Raw genomic sequence first — 20771 nt, 5'->3', positions numbered from 1 at the left:
AAACGTGCTGGTCATGATATCGGTTTGTATAGAGTAGTTGTCAAACAGCTAACAGATCATCTGCAGAGGAATGGTTTATTTGAAGAGTTTCAGTCAGGTTTCAGAGCTCATCACAGCACAGAAACAGCTTTAGTGAAGGTTACAAATGATCTTCTTATGGCCTCTGACAGTGGACTCATCTCTGTGCTTGTCCTGCTAGACCTCAGTGCAGCGTTCGATACTGTCGACCATAATATCCTATTAGAGCGATTAGAACATGCTGTAGGTATTACAGGTACTGCACTGCAGTGGTTTGTATCATATCTATCTAATAGACTCCAATTTGTGCATGTAAATGGAGAGTCCTCTTCACACGCTGAGGTTAATTATGGAGTTCCACAGGGTTCAGTGCTAGGACCAATTCTGTTTACATTATACATGCTTCCCTTAGGCAGCATCATTAGAAGACATAGCATACATTTTCACTGCTATGCAGATGACACCCAGCTCTATCTGTCCATGAAGCCAGATAACACACACCAATTAGTTAAACTGCAGGAATGTCTTAAAGACATAAAGACCTGGATGGCCGCTAACTTTCTGCTTCTTAATTCAGATAAAACTGAGGTTATTGTACTCGGCCCTGAAAATCTTAGAAATATGGTATCTAACCAGATTCTTACTCTGGATGGCATTACCTTGGCCTCCAGTAACGCTGTGAGGAACCTTGGAGTCATTTTTGACCAGGACATGTCCTTCAACGCACATATTAAACAAATATGTAAGACTGCTTTCTTCCATTTGCGCAACATCTCTAAAATTAGAAATATCCTGTCTCAGAGTGACGCTGAAAAACTAGTTCATGCATTTATTACTTCCAGGCTGGACTACTGTAATTCATTATTATTAGGATGTCCAAAAAACTCACTGAAAAGCCTTCAGCTAATCCAAAATGCTGCAGCAAGAGTACTGACAGGGACTAGAAGGAGAGAGCATATTTCTCCTGTTTTGGCTTCCCTTCATTGGCTTCCTGTTAAATCCAGAATTGAATTCAAAATCCTGCTCCTCACATACAAGGTCTTAAATAATCAGGCCCCACCTTATCTTAATGACCTTGTAGTACCATATCACCCTATTAGAGCACTTCGCTCTCGCTCTGCAGGCCTACTTGTTGTTCCTAGAGTATTTAAAAGTAGAATGGGAGGCAGAGCCTTCAGTTTTCAGGCCCCTCTTCTGTGGAACCAGCTTCCAGTTTGGATTCGGGAGACAGAAACTATCTCTACTTTTAAGATTAGGCTTAAAACTTTCCTTTTTGCTAAAGCATATAGTTAGGGCTGGACCAGGTGACCCTGAATCCTCCCTTAGTTATGCTGCAATAGACGTAGGCTGCCGGGGGATTCCCATGATGCATTGAGTTTTTCCTTTCCAGTCACCTTTCTCACTCACTATGTATTAATAGACCTCTCTGCATTGAATCATATCTGTTATTAACCTATGTCTCTCTTCCACAGCATGTCTTTTATCCTGTCTTCCTTCTCTCACCCCAACCGGTCGCAGCAGATGGCCGCCCCTCCCTGAGCCTGGTTCTGCCGGAGGTTTCTTCCTGTTAAAAGGGAGTTTTTCCTTCCCACTGTCGCCAAAGTGCTTGCTCATAGGGGGTCATATGATTGTTGGGTTTTTCTCTGTATCTATGAAGCGCCTTGAGGCGACTTTTGTTGTGATTTGGCGCTATATAGATAAAATTGAATTGAATTGAATTTAATTGAATTATATCTGGTGAAAGGGAAACATGAAGATGAAACCAGGAGATGTCCTTACTGAATCATCAGAGCTGAACAGGTAATGGAGAAACAGGTTTACCCTTTAGGTGACATGAACGAGTTGAAGGGAAGTTATGAACTGTTTCTGAGAGACAAATAACACCAATATCATTTTCTAAGTAGCTGACAGCTGCTTAGAAAAGTGCAGGGGTGGATCTAGCAAAGTTTTGCCAGGGGGGCCAGGTGGGGGCATTAACAGGGAAAGGGGGGCACAAAGAAATACTTTCTTATTTTCATTTAAAATGTGCATTTCTGATTATTACATGCATTTGAATGGGGAACTCGCCCGAAACAAAGTATAGGTTTTCATTATGTGAATAACTTGAAAATCTTAGCTCAAACAGCTGCAAAACCTGTTTGCCCAACACGGGGATATTGAATTCTATAAGATAAAGCCGTACATATGTGTGTCTGAGTCTTCTATCAAAAGTTACAGCTATTTATATGAAGTTGTACAAAAACGCTTGCTTTCGTCAAGACAGTGCGTTTCTTACGATTACATGCATTTGAATGGGGAACTCGCCCGAAACAAAGTATAGGTTTTCATTATGTGAATAACTTCAAAATCGTAGCTCAAACAGCTGCAAAACCTGTTTGCCCAGCATGGGGATATTAAATTCTATAAGATAAAGCCGTACATATGTGTGTCTGAGTCTTCTATCAAAGGTTACAGCTATTTATATGAAGTTGTACAAAAACGCTTTCTTTAGTCAAGACAGTGCGTTTCTTACGATTACATGCATTTGAATGGTGAACTCGCACGAAACAAAGTATAGCTTTTCATTATGTGAATAACTTGAAAATCTTAGCTCAAACAGCTGCAAAACCTGTTTGCCCAGCACGGGGATATTGAATTCTATAAGATAAAGCCAGAAATATGTGTGTCTGAGTCTTCTATCAAAAGTTACAGCTATTTATATGAAGTTGTACAAAAACGCTTGCTTTCGTCAAGACAGTGCGTTTCTTACGATTACATGCATTTGAATGGGGAACTCGCCCGAAACAAAGTATAGGTTTTCATTATGTGAATAACTTCAAAATCGTAGCTCAAACAGCTGCAAAACCTGTTTGCCCAGTGTTACGGCCCTAGCTGGGCCTCCTCCTGAAGGTGCCTGTGTGGGCGTGTCCCACCAGCTCTTCTGCCTGAGGTGCCACCTTTCCCTGTTACACAGCTGACTCACATCAGTAATTAAAAGTATTTAAGCCCAGGGAAAGGTGAGCTCTGGGCCAGAGTGCCATTAGTGTGGTTACAGCTAGTGAGCTGAGTGTTTTGCGGTGGTTACAGCTAGTGAGCTGCGTGTCTGTGGTTTTATCTAGTGAGCTGCTCTATTTTTGACTTATTTTGTACTTTGACTAACATTTGAGTTTTGTTTGTTTCTTTAAATGGTGATAGCGGCTTGTCCGTCTCTTTTAGTGAGCTACTTTAATAAAACTATTTAATTTAACTGTTTTGCCTCCTTGACTCCTTTTCCTGACCCGGACACTTTTTGTTACTTCCCTCACCGCCTAGACCCCCCAGGGGAACGTAACACCCAGCACGGGGATATTAAATTCTATAAGATGAAGCCAGAAATATGTGTCTGAGTCTTCTATCAAAAGTTACAGCTATTTATATCAAGTTGTACAAAAACGCTTGCTTTCGTCAAGACAGTGCGTTTCTTACGATTACATGCATTTGAATGGGGAACTTGCCCGAAACAAAGTATAGGTTTTCATTATGTGAATAACTTCAAAATCTTAGTTTTTTCAGTGTTGGAAAGACTGTTTCTTGCACTGAGGTCTGCTTATTGTAAATATCTTGTACTTGTTTTTACACCTTTTCATGTCAAAGTTGGCCTCTGTGCTTTTTCAGTGTTGGAAAGACTCTTTCTTGCACTGAGGTCTGCTTATTGTAAATATCTTGTACTTGTTTTTACACCTTTTAATGTCAAAGTTGGCCTCTGTGCTTTTTCAGTGGTGGAAAGTCTCTTTCTTGCACTGAGGTCTGCTTATTGTAAATATCTTGTACTTGTACAAGAAGCAGACCTCAGTGCAAGAGTCTTTCCAACACTGAAAAGCACAAAGGCCAACTTTGACATTAAAAGGTGTTCAAACAAGTACAAGATATTTACAATAAGCAGACCTCAGTGCAAGAAAGAGACTTTCCACCACTGAAAAGCACAGAGGCCGACTTTAACATTAAAATGTATAAAAAAAAGTACAAGATATTTAAAATGAGCAGACCTCAGTGCAAGAAAGTGTCTTTCCACCACTGAAAAGCACAGAGGCCAACTTTGACATGAAAAGGTGTAAAAACAAGTACAAGATATTTACAATAAGCAGACCTCAGTGCAAGAAAGAGTCTTTCCAACACTGAAAAGCACAGAGGCCGACTTTAACATTAAAATGTATAAAAAAAAGTACAAGATATTTAAAATGAGCAGACCTCAGTGCAAGAAAGAGTCTTTCCAACACTGAAAAAGCACAGAGGCCAACTTTGACATTAAAACAAGTACAAGATATTTAAAATAAGCAGACCTCAGTGCAAGAAAGAGTCTTTCCAACACTGAAAAAGCACAGAGGCCAACTTTGACATGAAAAGGTGTAAAAACAAGTACAAGATATTTACAATGAGCAGACCTCAGTGCAAGAAAGAGTCTTTCCAACACTGAAAAGCACAGAGGCCAACTTTGACATGAAAAGGTGTAAAAACAAGTACAAGATATTTACAATGAGCAGACCTCAGTGCAAGAAAGAGTCTTTCCAACACTGAAAAGCACAGAGGCCAACTTTGACATTAAAACAAGTACAAGATATTTACAATAAGCAGACCTCAGTGCAAGAAAGAGTCTTTCCAACACTGAAAAAGCACAGAGGCCAACTTTGACATGAAAAGGTGTAAAAACAAGTACAAGATATTTAAAATAAGCAGACCTCAGTGCAAGAAAGAGTCTTTCCAACACTGAAAAAGCACAGAGGCCAACTTTGACATGAAAAGGTGTAAAAACAAGAACAAGATATTTAAAATAAGCAGACCTCAGTGCAAGAAAGAGTCTTTCCAAAACACTGAAAAAGCACAAAGGCCAACTTTGACATGAAAAGGTGTAAAAACAAGTACAAGATATTTACAATAAGCAGACCTCAGTGCAAGAAAGAGTCTTTCCACCTCTGAAAAAGCACAGATGCCAACTTTGACATGAAAAGGTGTAAAAACAAGTACAAGATATTTAAAATAAGCAGACCTCAGTGCAAGAAAGAGTCTTTCCAACACTGAAAAAGCACAGAGGCCAACTTTGACATTAAAACAAGTACAAGATATTTACAATAAGCAGACCTCAGTGCAAGAAAGAGTCTTTCCACCACTGAAAAAACACAGAGGCCAACTTTGACATGAAAAGGTGTAAAAACAAGTACAAGATATTTAAAATAAGCAGACCTCAGTGCAAGAAAGAGTCTTTCCACCACTGAAAAAGCACAGAGGCCAACTTTGACATTAAAACAAGTACAAGATATTTACAATAAGCAGACCTCAGTGCAAGAAAGTGTCTTTCCACCACTGAAAAAGCACAGAGGCCAACTTTGACATGAAAAGGTGTAAAAACAAGTACAAGATATTTACAATAAGCAGACCTCAGTGCAAGAAAGAGTCTTTCCAACACTGAAAAGCACAGAGGCCGACTTTGACATTAAAACAAGTACAAGATATTTACAATAAGCAGACCTCAGTGCAAGAAAGAGTCTTTCCACCTCTGAAAAAGCACAGAGGCCAACTTTGACATGAAAAGGTGTAAAAACAAGTACAAGATATTTAAAATAAGCAGACCCCAGTGCAAGAAAGAGTCTTTCCAACACTGAAAAAGCACAGAGGCTAACTTTGACATTAAAACAAGTACAAGATATTTACAATAAGCAGACCTCAGTGCAAGAAAGTGTCTTTCCACCACTGAAAAACCACAGAGGCCAACTTTGACATGAAAAGGTGTAAAAACAAGTACAAGATATTTAAAATAAGCAGACCTCAGTGCAAGAAAGAGTCTTTCCAAAACACTGAAAAAGCACAAAGGCCAACTTTGACATGAAAAGGTGTAAAAACAAGTACAAGATATTTAAAATAAGCAGACCTCAGTGCAAGAAAGAGTCTTTCCAACACTGAAAAAGCACAGAGGCCAACTTTGACATTAAAACAAGTACAAGATATTTACAATAAGCAGACCTCAGTGCAAGAAAGAGTCTTTCCAACACTGAAAAAACACAGAGGCCAACTTTGACATGAAAAGGTGTAAAAACAAGTACAAGATATTTAAAATAAGCAGACCTCAGTGCAAGAAAGAGTCTTTCCAACACTGAAAAAGCACAGAGGCCAACTTTGACATTAAAACAAGTACAAGATATTTAAAATAAGCAGACCTCAGTGCAAGAAAGAGTCTTTCCACCACTGAAAAAGCACAGAGGCCAACTTTGACATTAAAAGGTGTTCAAACAAGTACAAGATATTTACAATAAGCAGACCTAAGTGCAAGAAAGTGTCTTTCCACCACTGAAAAAGCACAGAGGCCAACTTTGACATGAAAAGGTGTAAAAACAAGTACAAGATATTTAAAATAAGCAGACCTCAGTGCAAGAAAGAGTCTTTCCACCACTGAAAAGGAACAGAGGCCAACTTTGACATGAAAAGGTGTAAAAACAAGTACAAGATATTTACAATAAGCAGACCTCAGTGCAAGAATGAGTCTTTCCACCTCTGAAAAGCACAGAGGCCAACTTTGACATGAAAAGGTGTAAAAACAAGTACAAGATATTTACAATAAGCAGACCTCAGTGCAAGAAAGAGTCTTTCCACCTCTGAAAAAGCACAGAGGCCAACTTTGACATGAAAAGGTGTAAAAACAAGTACAAGATATTTAAAATAAGCAGACCTCAGTGCAAGAAAGTGTCTTTCCACCTCTGAAAAAGCACAGAGGCCAACTTTGACATGAAAAGGTGTAAAAACAAGTACAAGATATTTACAATAAGCAGACCTCAGTGCAAGAAAGTGTCTTTCCACCTCTGAAAAAGCACAGAGGCCAACTTTGACATGAAAAGGTGTAAAAACAAGTACAAGATATTTACAATAAGCAGACCTTAGTGCAAGAAAGAGTCTTTCCACCTGTGAAAAAGCACAGAGGCCAACTTTGACATGAAAAGGTGTAAAAACAAGTACAAGATATTTACAATAAGCAGACCTCAGTGCAAGAAAGAGTCTTTCCACCTCTGAAAAGCACAGAGGCCAACTTTGACATGAAAAGGTGTAAAAACAAGTACAAGATATTTACAATAAGCAGACCTCAGGGCAAGAAAGTGTCTTTCCACCTCTGAAAAAGCACAGAGGCCAACTTTGACATTAAAAGGTGTAAAAACAAGTACAAGATATTTACAATAAGCAGACCTCAGTGCAAGAAAGAGTCTTTCCAACACTGAAAAGCACAGAGGCCAACTTTGACATTAAAAGGTGTAAAAACAAGTTATCGGGATGAAATATTATTTTACTATGCATAATCATTATTATTACTGTTGCATCACTTATGATTTATCATTGTTATCATTTCATTGACACATTTATTGAAACTGTTGATGTTATATTAAAGTCTGTATTTCAGGTGTTAGCATAAGCACATAATAATCTTTCATTGCAGGTGCAACTGTAATCATGTTATACACATATAAGCGAGGTCAAGTTAATTAATGGTTTGAAGCTACAGCCGGCGCGAGTTCGACTGATCAATGGAGCAAAGTTCAAGCTGAAAGAATTGCCTACATGTTTACAGTACAATTTACCATATATTGCCTGTGTGCATTCAGCAGCCTGCTGCACTGAAGTTTGCCTGGTAACAGATGACGTAGAGGGGGGTCATGTACTGAGGTTAACAACACAGACACATAGTCTGCCTGAGTAAACTGATTGCAAATGTTGTGTAAGTCCAGAAAAGTAGAATAACAGGAAGCATCTGGAGAAACAGAGGAAGTAGCTGTTCTTTTTTAGAATATGTCCTCGCTGGAGTTACTGGAACAGGCATGTTGTTTTTCATCTGCGGTGACGCGAGTTACTGGTCATCATAAGTATAAATATCACACCCACCTATTGTTCGGGGGAGATCGAGGCTGATGTTTTGCAGAGCCCATCTTCACCACATATATGTGTTTTAATAAAAATCATTTGTGTTGACCCACTATGGACTTTCAGTCGTATGTCTCTTCCTCAAAAATTCGAACCTCAACAAAGTACAAGATATTTACAATAAGCAGACCTCAGTGCAAGAAAGAGTCTTTCCACCACTGAAAAGCACAGAGGCCAACTTTGACATGAAAAGGTGTTCAAACAAGTACAAGATATTTACAATAAGCAGACCTCAGTGCAAGAAAGAGTCTTTCCAACACTGAAAAAGCACAGAGGTCAACTTTGACATTAAAAGGTGTAAAAACAAGCACAAGATATTTACAATAAGCAGACCTCAGTGCAAGAAAGAGTCTTTCCAACACTGAAAAAGCACAGAGGCCAACTTTGACATTAAAACAAGTACAAGATATTTACAATAAGCAGACCTCAGTGCAAGAAAGACTCTTTCTTCCACTGAGGTCTGCTTATTGTAAATATCTTGTACTTGTTTGACGAGACAAACCAGACACACTATACACAGGACAGGGACAATCAAAGTAAAATAGGAAATACAACAGGTATGCACAGACAACAGGGAGGGAACACAGAGATGTAGGACAGAAACAGAACAGAGACTTAACAACTATAAAATTTAATACAAACAGAAGACCATAATTCACAGAATAAACTTGACCGAAAAAACACAAAATACTGGGTCAAATGCATCTAGAGACTTACGCAGAAATTTGGTCAGATGTATATAAAAAAGCATATTGGCACACAGTGTGTGACAGTCGGATTGGCGCACTGCACCTAAATGTTTCATTTCAGCTCGGTGCCATAAGTCTTCCCTATGTCTCCACATGGCGGATTGAAAAGGTTATTGTTATGAAGATTTTAAACAATGGGAAGAATTACAAACTATTCTACGGAATCTCCACTTCCTGGTGGAGCTTCATGGTGAGTGAGACATCTGAAGAGGAGTTTATGTGTATTTTTCTTCTGCTTTAAACTGACTAGAATGAACTAAGGGATTAACAGGGAACCCAGACTGAAAATCTTTTGTTGGTTTGTTTGTTTCTTTTGTTTTGTGTTGTTTACTGAGATTTATGAGCCTGTTATGAGCGGAGAACTTCAGTGTTAAATAAATCACTTGGTGGTTACAAAGTATATTGAGCTGGATTTCGTTTAATGTTTAGAGTGGTCTGAAAGAGCTCAAGCATCCCTTGTGCATGGTTTGCAAAACAAACTAGGGTTCATCTTATGTGTCTGCAGAGAAACCTGATTGGCACCCCAGAAGAGGCAACTCATTGTCGAACCTCCTTGGCAAGCAAACGGGCACATAAAAAAGTGGCATCCTGGATGGGACGCTGGCTTGGGAGAATAGCAAGCAGTATTGAATGTAGTTATTGGTTTTGAATAATGGTTACTGATAAGTGAAAATAGATGAGGAAAGTCGAGATTAAACGGCCTTCATCTGTCTCTTTGGTTTGTATCAGTTCGAGGTAATGGCATTTGGACTCAAGAATGCAGCCACTAACTTCCAGAGACTGATGGAAATATTTCTTGGGATTTGCAAGGGGATGACATTATCATCTACTCCACCGCTCTTGAACAGTATACTTCAGACATCCATGCTGTCCTGGATAAACTACGTGAATCTAAGTTAACTGTCAAAATGACAATGTTTTGGACCTACCTTAGGTTTTTGGGACACACAGGCTGTATCCCAATTCAGGGTCTGCAGCCTTAAAGGCCGCATTTTAAGGCCGATTACGTCACAGCGACACGACTAAGGCTGTCCCAATTCAAAGGCTGCTCGAAATGCGGCCCTCAAATGCATCCTTCATTTCCCTGAATTTTAAGGATGTGGCGGTGTAGACTTCGTGGCCCAACGTATCCCAGAATGCATAGCGCGGCGGTGGGTGTGGATAATTTTGCCGAAAAAAAAAACGGCGGATGAGGGGCGCCCGAAGAGTAAACTTTAAGTAAGTACTGAATATGATGTCACTTATTTATGTGCAAATGTTTAATAACGAAGAACATTAAAACATTCCTGTTGGCCACATGTCGGCAAAGTTATGTGACATTAGTGACGTTTGTACTAACTTGGCTTTAAAGCCTTTACTTTAAAATATACGCTGTTCAATAGCTGACCTTAATCTTACAGAGAATGATCAAAGCTCATGTAGAAACAAACAAACAAATGAACAAAAGATTTTCTCCTTCATTTCTGTCACACAAAGCTGTATGAAACGTTTCCAGCTGTTAGTATCATGGTTGCTAGGCAACCTGGGCAGCGCAACGGAGGCTAGACCATCCCATTTCACAAGCCTCGCACTTCCGGCCTTAGTGGTCTTTGAGTACGCGGCCCTTGTGGACCGTTAAGGCTGCAGACCCTGAATTGGGATACAGCCACAGTTTCTTCTTCAGGGGTGGAAGTGGATCCTGAACAATCCTGAAAAAAAAAGATTTCCCTTCTCCTTGAAACATAAAGTAGCTGCAGGTGTTCCTGGGAATGGCATGAGCAGTGTTGGGTAAGTTACTTTAAAAAAGTAATTAATTACTAATTACTTAATCAATATTGTATTTAAAATACTTATCTAATTACTGTGTCTGAACTTAATTACTCAATAAGTAATTTAACTAAATGCTTCTTAAAATCCCTCTAAACCTTGAGTGGGCAAACAATAGAAATTAAACTCTTTAAATAATAAATACATTTTTTTTTAAAGACAGAGACTCTACAGTACGCAGCGGTAGCATCTCTTCCACAATGTAGCCTGCAATCATTTTTTAACCTTCAGACGCTTTCTGTGCTGCTGAAGTAAAATCAAGTTTTGCCTGCTTAGCAGGAGTTGCCGCGGTGTTATCCATGGATGATGAACAAGAATCACTCAGAAGTGTTCGTCTATGCTCTCGTGTCAGGCGCTTCAGTAGATTACTCGTGCTATTAACAGCAGCCGATAGTTTTTTCTCCCCAGGACATAGCTTACATATTACTGTAATGTTCTTGTCTGCTTGTTTCAGAAAAGTGAAGAGACGGGAATATGTCCATGTCATAAAACAGCCACTCGCTTCAGCCGAGTCCGACATCTTCTGCTTTAGAATACAACTGTGCAGCAAACTGGTGCGAAATGACGTACAGCTGCACTACAGCAATGTTAAAGCGGCAGAGTTTACTTCTACGTTTAGAAGACAAATTATTGAAATTAAATAATGATATTCAGCGAGTTTAATTATTTTACAATGCAACGCAAGTACATTGTAAGTAACTGTAATTAAAATACCTAAAAATTAACAGTAATCAGTTACTCTACTTTTTCAGTGGAAAAGTAATTTAATTACAGTAACGCGTTACACCCAACACTGGGCATGAGTGGTACCAACAATTTTTGCCCCAGTTCTCACAGCTCACAGAACCACTGAATCCCAGAAGCATAAAGAAACAAAATTCATTTGGACTCCAGGTGTTAAACTGCTTTTAAAAGCATAAAACAACAACTAGTTTCTCCACCTGTACCAGGGTTAGGGTTACCAGGTCACCCATTCATTGTCTATGCAGATGCCAGTGACGTAGTATTGGGTTCAGTGCTGGCTCAACCAATTCGACTCCAATACAGAACAAGAATGTCTTGCTGTCACCAGGTCCTTGGAAAAATTACCCTACTATCCAGAGGGTCGACATCTTACCATAGTCTCCCAGCATTTTTCTTTTGTCTGTATTCATAAACCCAGTACAAGGTTAATTTGTTGGGCTCTTTGCCACCAGGAGTTGTCTTTTACGGCGGAATACAAAAAAGGCAGGTTTAACACTATGCCATGACCATCATGACTGATCTTTCTAGAGCTTATATGGATGAGTCACAGCCCTGTGCTATGGTACTCTGTTCCAAAAAAAACACTACCCTTCTGAAAATCACTGCTGAGGACATTTAGAAAGCTCACCAGGAATATTTTTGTTGTCCAAAATCTATATGACAAAATTGTGGAAAAGAGTAAAATGAAAGAAAATTCTACCTCAAAAATCATTCTTGTGGAAGATAAGGTTTACAACGTAGTTCAGCTACCCCATAAAACCCTATATCAAGTCCATGTTCCAGCTTTCCTCCATCAACAAGTATTTCATTACTTCGACAATAATCTGGTACAGTCCCAATCAAAAGTTTAAGACCACTTGAAAAATGGCATGAAAATCATATTTTGCATGGTTGGTTCTTAACAAGGTTTGAACTAGAGCTTCAACATGCAACAAGAAGAAATGTTAGTGATACAAAACTTTTTTTTTCAGCACTCAATTTATTGAAAACATCGCTTAAACTGAAACGGGCTGATAATGGAAAAATGGATGGCTGGAAGTAGGTTTCCTTAACCTTATAGCCAGTTTCAGTCATTTGCATAATGACCGAAACTGACACCACTGACTAACAATGGCCTGTGAGGTCATGATGATTATGACTATGAGTACCATACACAGAGAGTTGGGGGGTGGCTGCAATCAGAGCACTGTAAGATGGTACCCTCTTACCCTCTCTGAACAGAGGAGACCCACTCTTCGTGTTTCAGAGTAGATTTGCCAGTTCATAAAAAATGTGGCTTGGAATCCAGCTCCTTTATTGAAATTAAGCGCAAATAACACTTCAGCTCCTGTTTCTATGTAAAGTGTAACAAGAAATAAATTAGATAGTAAAGAGATCGTGATCTGCTAAACATATAATGTAACATATATTTGGACATGAACTTATTTTCCTGCTGCTAATTTCTTAAACATAATACAGAGAAATGAGTACTTAAAATAAACATAATCTAAAACAACCATGAGGCCTCAATACCTTACTGCTTGCTATACATATACACAGTGCATCCACTGAAATCCATGTGAATGCCTTCGTTTCCTCCATGCTGATATTGGAGAAGGTACATATTAGCGTACATCTTTCCCAATCTTACACTGCTGTGATTGTAGTCATTCCCCACCTCTCTGTGAATGGTACTCATAACCACAGGTGGGAAAAGTGCAGACATTCTGTATTTAAGTAGAAGTACAGGTACCTGTGTTAAAAAAAAATACTGCAGTATTAGTTGAATTACTGAATTAACTTCTTTATGCAAGTAAAAGTGACAAAGTACCTAAACAGGAAAATGGGTACAGTCAGGGGTTAAAGTGCAATCTGCCATGTGGGGGGAAACTGTAGTCTTGTCACAACTAACAATAATTTCTAATGTGAGCTCTAGTAGATTTTCTTTGTGTACATGCTGTAATCCGCTGACCTACTGCTCTTTGTGGATTTACACAAATGAATTTGCCAACATGTACAGTTTCATGAGCCAGCTTGGCTGAGTTCCATTTTCTGCACTAACAGTAAACTTAATAATGTTTTTACACAAGACTATAGTTGGTAAAAATGGGGAATTCACATTTATTTTCACTGCTGTAAAAATAAAACAGCGTGATTCTAGCTTTGTTTGTTAGTGTGTAAAACAAATCTGACGACAACTCCCAGAAAGCTCAAACTAAGGTGACCCAGCCCCCAAACAACTACAAACCTTTGTGGTTATCACAACAAGCAGTGTTTTGTGCTAAATTACTAAGCAATTTAAACAACCTCATATATGTTAACAGGGTGAAAATAGTGTTTGCTGAAGGACGTACGTCTTAAGGCAGCTGCAAATGCGCTGACAAAGCGCAGAATAAACAGAGAAATGTAAATATTTCCTGCCAGCAGGTGTCGCTCAAAGCGGGAAGTTTCCGTTTCGGTGGGATCACATGACTGTCTATGTCCGGGTGAGAGGTGAGGTTCTTGGTTTGAATACGCTGACAACACCAGTTTGTGTTTAGACTCTTAATGTTTAACAACTGTCCTTATAAACAGGACATTTGCTCAATGACTGAAAGCAGCCCACTGACAAACAGCTGTGAGGTCAGTTTCTTGATCACTAATGCAACTTGTCATGAGCATTGATCAACAACGATGGAAGAATGGTCATGAGTACCACTCACAGAGAGTTGGGGAACGGCTGCAGCGATTGTAAGATGGTGAAAGACGTACCCTTAGACCTCCTCCTCAATTCAGAGATGTTCTTTTAAACCAGCATTCCTTTTATATACATGTATAAATAAGAACTTAATGAAGAACTTAATAAGCACATGGCAAGCTTAATTTCTTAAGAAACATGTCAGTAGAGTGATCTTTATCCAAAAGTGGAAATAATATTTGTGGCCAAACAATTACACAAAAAACAGAAATCTTAGAGAGAAAAACTGAGTTAACTGAAGCGCAGACAGCTTTAATTTAAAGGTATTACATCAGCTGATCAGGAATTACAGTCAGCTTTATACTGATGTGTCAAAATGCTCTGAGTGTATGTTATTAATAACTATCATTTGTAGATTAGTAAAAGGTTTTTTTCTTGACTTATTTTAAATTTTTGCACTATTTTTGGAATTTATTTATTTTTTTATTTTTTTATTTTTCAATATATCTTTGATTCACTTTCCCTTGTTGACCCTTTGCCACTGTAACATGTGAATTTCCTCAATGCGAGATTAGTAAAGTCTGTGTCTAAGCTTAGGTTAAATTTTCATTATAAAAATAATGTAAAACTATCAATATTTCTAATTTGCAATAAAGACTGTGGCATGCATAAGTGACATATTTTCACCATTTGTAAGCCCGAAGAGTGATGGTCAATGAAGCCTGTGCATGTGTGTTACACAATACCAGTACTACAACTACTAGTACTGCGCAAGGGCCTTGGAGGGTCATATTGCAGCAGGGGTTAGAGGTCAGACACCTGGGGTGTGCAGATCGGGGGTGGAGACTAACAACCCCAGCTCGTAAGGAAATTCTAACATCCAGGTGCTACACGGTGTTGCAGCTGATCAAGAGTCATAAAACACACCCATCTTTCGGAAGTGATTGCTAGTTTTGTTGGGTTTTCTTTAGAGACAGAGGGAGGGAGAGAGATCAGGTCAATCTTTAAAAAATGGGACTTTCAGAGCTCCTGATATGTGGAGCGGTCTTCATTGAAACATGGGTTAACCCTGTTTTTGGCACCAAGTGTTGAGATGTGACCATAAAAAAAACTGCAAATTCCTGCATTTACACTGGAGAGCAAAGAAAAGTGAGATGATGCTTGAACTTTGAAAATCACTTTATCCATAAAAACCACGTAGACAGACATGAAAAAGATGTGTCTGTAAAGCTAATGTTAACCTCTGAGAGCTATAAGACAGACTGTGTCTGCTATCACAAACAGTCTGTTAATCATGAACGATTCTTAGTCAGGACATTTACATCATCAGAGAAAGGCCATGATACTCCACACACATAGTTTGACCATAAAATCCCAGAATCATTAGTATTTGAAGTTGCTGCAGCAACATCATTAAAGAAAATGATCCTCTAGTGTCACAGTGTTTTCATTTTGAAATATAAATGTTGAACTTTTTGATGTAAAACATGAAACAAAAAAGCTTCAAATGTAGAGATGGTCTAATTTGTGAATTTCTATATTTATTGGTATTTCCGTCTCAGAGTCTACAGGCATACACTGAAGCTGGGTCTTAGAAAAACTACATGGGAAATACTGACTTTGACAACACCAACAGTTGTTTAAGGTGTGAGAAGTAAATGCATCACAGAAGCTAGAAAGGAGGCGCTTCTCCCTACATTTGTTCAAATTAATTCAAACTGATTTGCATAAGATGCAAAATACAAGAAATAAGCTTCATAAAGTGCTTCTTACTTTCTAGATTCGAGTGGAACCTTGAATGTTAAAGTTCACTTCCTGTCTGTGTGATGATTGTATTTTTTATTACCTGAGCTAATGTGAATGTTGTAAAAGCACCGTGCCTGAAAAGGAGAAGAGCACATTTGGGGAAATGGTGCTGTAAGTTTTCTGCCTTTTCTTTGAGAAAAGAAAAACAGACGTTATAAACTCCTCGACATATAAGTCAAATAAAAAAACAAATAAGATGTAATAGTAACTAAAACCAAAAATTTTAATTGAGTCATTTGATTTATTCTAAACTGGAAAGTTACTTTCTGTCCACCATCTTTGTGACAAACAGTTTCACACACAAATGTTGGCCGGTAAAACTGCTGCAGAACAGCTGGTCAGGACTTGTGTTTATCTGGAGGGTCTGCAAAGCTGCATTGGTTGATTTCAAAAAGTGTGTGATTCAGAAGGCCCTAAAATCAGTTACCTTACTCACTGGTCAGGTCAAAACCGTCCCCTGGTCTATCATTAGCCGAAAGGTCAGTCCTCTCCACTTTTTTTCCATTGGTTGATGCTAGAGCCTCCCTGTCTCTTAATTGGTTTATTGAAGGCCCACAGAGAAGCTCCAGGTCGTGGCTCAACCCTCAGTGATGGTTCTTGTCATTAGGTGAAATTTAGGCAGGTGAGAACTTCAAGTCTCTCTCCGATTGCTGGTTTAAATTGTTTTATTAGTGGTTCAGGGAGGAGTCCCAGCTCTGAGCTCAAACCGTCACTCTAAGATAAGATAAGATAACCTTTATTAGTCCCACACGTGGGAAATTGTTGGTAAGGTCTTGTTATTTGCCCCAGACTTGCTGCGGTGTGGAGATGCACCTGTCTCACCAGAATCTCGCTTCAACAACTCCAGCAACAACTGTACCATCTGCTCGCCTGACCACTATGGCCTCTCGTCTTTGGAATACTCTCCCACTCCACAATCGCAGCACTGATGCTCTCACCAAGTTCTGTCTCCATGTTTATTCATTCTGTTTCCCAGTCGTGTCTCTGGCTCCCTCTGATCCCTGTGTTCAATCAGTCTTTGTCTTCAAATGCGACAATCTGTAATTTGGTAATTCACTTCAGCTTTAATTTAACATGTAAAAGAATAAAGAAAAAAAAGAATATCTATCTATCTATCTATCTACATACATATATATATTTACATGCCTTTGGAGTGGAGGGTTGCAAGTTCAATTCCCGCCTGGGGTGTCTGTATCCCGTAAGGGTCCTAAGGCTAGACCCCCCATGCTAAGCGAGCCTACCGCAGACATGAGCGAGACAGACAAATATGAAGGCATGCCGGCTCGGACATCATTAAGGTCCGCGTCAGGTGTTGAGGAACCAGGGCACCCTGATGAGAAGTGGGCTACTGGAACAAGAAGGCATCGGTGGGTAAGAGACGAAAACAGGGCGTTGTTGGAATGCTACTACGCAAGTAACCCCGGCGGAAGGGGCTACATGAATAGGATGAGGGACCTATGGATTCTTCGATACCCAACATCCACAATGACGGCGAAACAACTAGTAGCTCAGTGTTCCAACATTCGAAAGAAGGGACTGTTCTCACAGCTAGAGATTGATGAGGTACAACATAAATGCTACGGCAAGGAGGAGTCAGGACGCCAGGTCAGCAGGCAACGCAGGCTCTGGTGAAATGTAGATGGCCTCAGCCAGCACCACAGGCCCTGGTGTGGTGATGATGGCCTCACAGGAAGCACTGGCAGTGGTGTAATGTGGATGGCCTCAGCCAGTATCACAGATACAGACGTGAGTTTACCGACCAAAAAACCCCCCAGGACTACATTCTGTCTTTATCTTAACCTCCTAAGACCCGAACTCTTCCACGGCAGCATTTTTAATTTCTCTTTGATATTTGGTCACATTGGGGCCCGATGAATGTAAAAACAAAGAATTGCCAGATTTTTTTTTACCTTAATTTTGTTTTTAAGAAAAATAAGAACCACATATGAGGATATTCGTTTAAAATTTCGATAGAACAGTAGCAGTATAATGTCCTCGTAAGTGGATATCAGGCCCTTGTAGACCAAAATTGAGTATTTTGGTCTAAATAACCCAAAATGTGATGTCCACATATGTGGACGCCAGGTCCTGGGAGGTTAAGGGAGTTATTTAAAGTCAAAGGCTTGGATTTAAACACTACCCTTTTTTGCCCTAGCATTAATTAACATGCTATCCACGATATACTTTGCACCTCCTGTTTAGTTTCAATATTATAGGGCTTCGCGGTTTGATTTGATTTATTCAGTTGTGCTACTTTTGAGAATACGACACAATCTGCTTGGTAGAGAAGCTCACTAAGATTATTAAATTCCTCTTTTAGTAATTCAGTTGTCATAAAGCCCTTCTCAGTTTGTCAAGGGACAGTTCTAACCAGCCTGCATAGAGGTGTGTTCAGGTAGCTAAGTCCCAGAATGACTGCTCTCCTCATATAACATTGACTTGTTATGCTGCTGCTGCTGGTGACGGGTCCTGTTTATGACTGTTCGACTGGTCACTGAGTCACGGACTATAAACTTTATGTTTTCTTTCTGGGGCTCATAGCCCACCTGAGGGTGACTAGTGTTCTTGGTCACCCCAGACGTATTTGTTTAAATGTTTATCGGCTGTTATTTTTATTTACTTCCATACTCCCCTATTTTACTTACAGCCAGCCTTCCAAATATTGTCCACTCGGTATTGAACTCCTGGTTTTAATAATAAGTTACCCCACTGTTATATGTCTGATACATACTGCATGATGGCGAATAAGTACCAAAGGGCCCTTACCTTAATGACCTGGAACGTAAAGGGCCTTAATTATTCAATTAAAAAGAAGAAGATCATGACATTTATCAAATCAAAAAAAGTTGACATTGTCTTTCTTCAAGAGACTCACTTGTCTCCCCAAGAGTCAGAAATACTTTGCCGTGATTGGGTGGGTCAGGTATTTTTTTCGTGTGGCAGCAGTCAGAGTAGGGGTGTAACAATTTTAATTCATAAGCAGCTACAGTTTAAATGCATCCGGATGGTTAAGGACGAAGATGGGCGGACATTCAATCAATCTTTATTTATAACGCACTTTTCATACAAAAATGTAGCACAAAGTGCTTTACATGGTTAAAAGCAGCCCACCCGACCCCGCCCTCCAACTCACTCCCCACACTCTCATTAACATAAACGATCATGGATACATACCCCCCCCCCCCCCCCCCGCACACACACACACTTAAAGAGTAAAATTGGGCTGGGCACACATGAGCCAGGTGAGGAAACACTATCACAGGGAGCCGTCTGCACCGGGAGCCGGTCACAGACCGCAGCCACCAGGCTGGGCACACAGCAGGAGGGAGGCAAAGAAGTCCCCCCCCCCACATTGCTACTCTTGGCTGAGATTCAAGGCCATAGGATGATTTTAAGCAACATCTATGCACCAAACATTGACGACCCCCCCTTTTTTGGAAACTTAGAATGCAAAATTAGTGATATTGGCGACTACCCAATCCTGATAGTGTCATGGTTCTGGGTCGGTTCGACCCAGCATTTTGAGTTCCTTATGTTTTGGTTTATTTTTGAATGATGGATTGTTCTTTATGTTTCTCTGGTGCTTTGATTTTTATTATTATGAATCTGTGTTTCTGTATTAGGATTAATGTTCGGGTTGTATTTCGTTGTTATTGCAGGTTTAGTTCAGTATCTTGTCTGTCTCACTCTGTCGAGTCCGTGTCCTAGTAAAGTGTGTCTTGTTTCCTGCTTTACTTTGGAGGTTCATGTTCCTGTCTTATGTCTGTGTGTCTAGCTTTGCTCCCCGTGTCTCGTTAAGTGTAATTTCTCCCGGCTGTGTTCCCACATGTTCCTCGTTCCCTCTTATTCCTGCCTCAGTATTTATAGTGCGTGTCCTCCAGTGTTCAGCGTCGCGTCGTTAACGTCTTCTGCCCTTACGCCCTCTGTGTGTTCTGTTTGCCAGCCTGCCAACCTGTCTAGTTATTCGGTACTCCCAGTTTAGTTAGTGTTTTTCTGTTCTGCTTCATCCCAGCAATAAAGCTGTGTATTTTGAGTTTCTTCCACCTCCTTGAGTCCTGTATTTTGGGTCCTCTCTTCCTGCCTACCTACACGCAGGCATGACAGAACGACGCGACCACAAAATGGATCCAGTGGACTCAGTGAGGAGGCGCCGCTCGGCTTTTGATGGGACCCGGCTGGTTCTTGGGGGTCCTCCGTGTAGCCGGTCGCCTTCATTTGCCACTAACCCCTCTACTCACTCTTCCGTTTCCTCCACACTGTCGACGCCTGCAACCCGGACCCAAGGAAAGCGCCCGAGGCGGCACCGGGAGGAATACTATGAACCTGCGAGCAGCTCACACCAGCACAGGAGTTTTATAAGATGCTGGGGATTATCATTGTTCCCCCCAGTGTATCCAACATTTCCACACCGCAGCAGGAGCAACCGCAGCAGAGTTTGTCCACACCACCGCAGCAGCCGGGTTTTTTCACATCACCTTCAGCCTGCCCTGCTCCCTCTTCAACAGGGAAGCGGCAGACGCCCCGCCAGCATTCACAGCTCCAGCGGGAGCCTGGATTTCTTTCTGTACAGCCGGCTAGGGTGAGTGGTGGGGCTACTCTTTTGGCTCCTGCTGAAATAAAAACTGTTAATTCCGGGCCGGCTTGTTGTGTAAGCGGCACTGGAGATGAAAGGACTGCTTGTTATAAGGACAATTATACCGACTCATTGAGCCATACAAACTGTGTCACTCCTGCTCCTTTTGAGCCTATCAATGAAACCAGGAAGATGGGTGTCTCTGTGCTCAATAACTCCAAAGATCCAAAGACTGTTTTTGTATCAGATGATTGTGAGCTACTAACTGAAACGAAGGGTCCTGAGGGTTCTGTTAAAAATGAACTGTGTTCCCCAGCCCTCAGCTCAGTCAGCAACCCAGTTAGCTACTCAGCCACCTTCAGCCCAGTTAGCCGCCCAGCCTGAAGCCCAGTCGCCACCTCCACCACATTCAGCCTCACTACCCATAGCTCAGTCACTACCACAGCTAGACTTACTACAAACTTTGTTACAGTCCATGGCCCAGGCAGTAGCTCAGTTTGTAGAA

The sequence above is a fragment of the Perissodus microlepis genome, chromosome 12 (genome assembly GCF_051167445.1).
Source record: "Perissodus microlepis isolate ML-2025 ecotype Zambia chromosome 12, ASM5116744v1, whole genome shotgun sequence".
Taxonomy (NCBI): Eukaryota; Metazoa; Chordata; class Actinopteri; order Cichliformes; family Cichlidae; genus Perissodus; species Perissodus microlepis.
Note: the sequence above shows the minus strand (reverse complement) of the source record.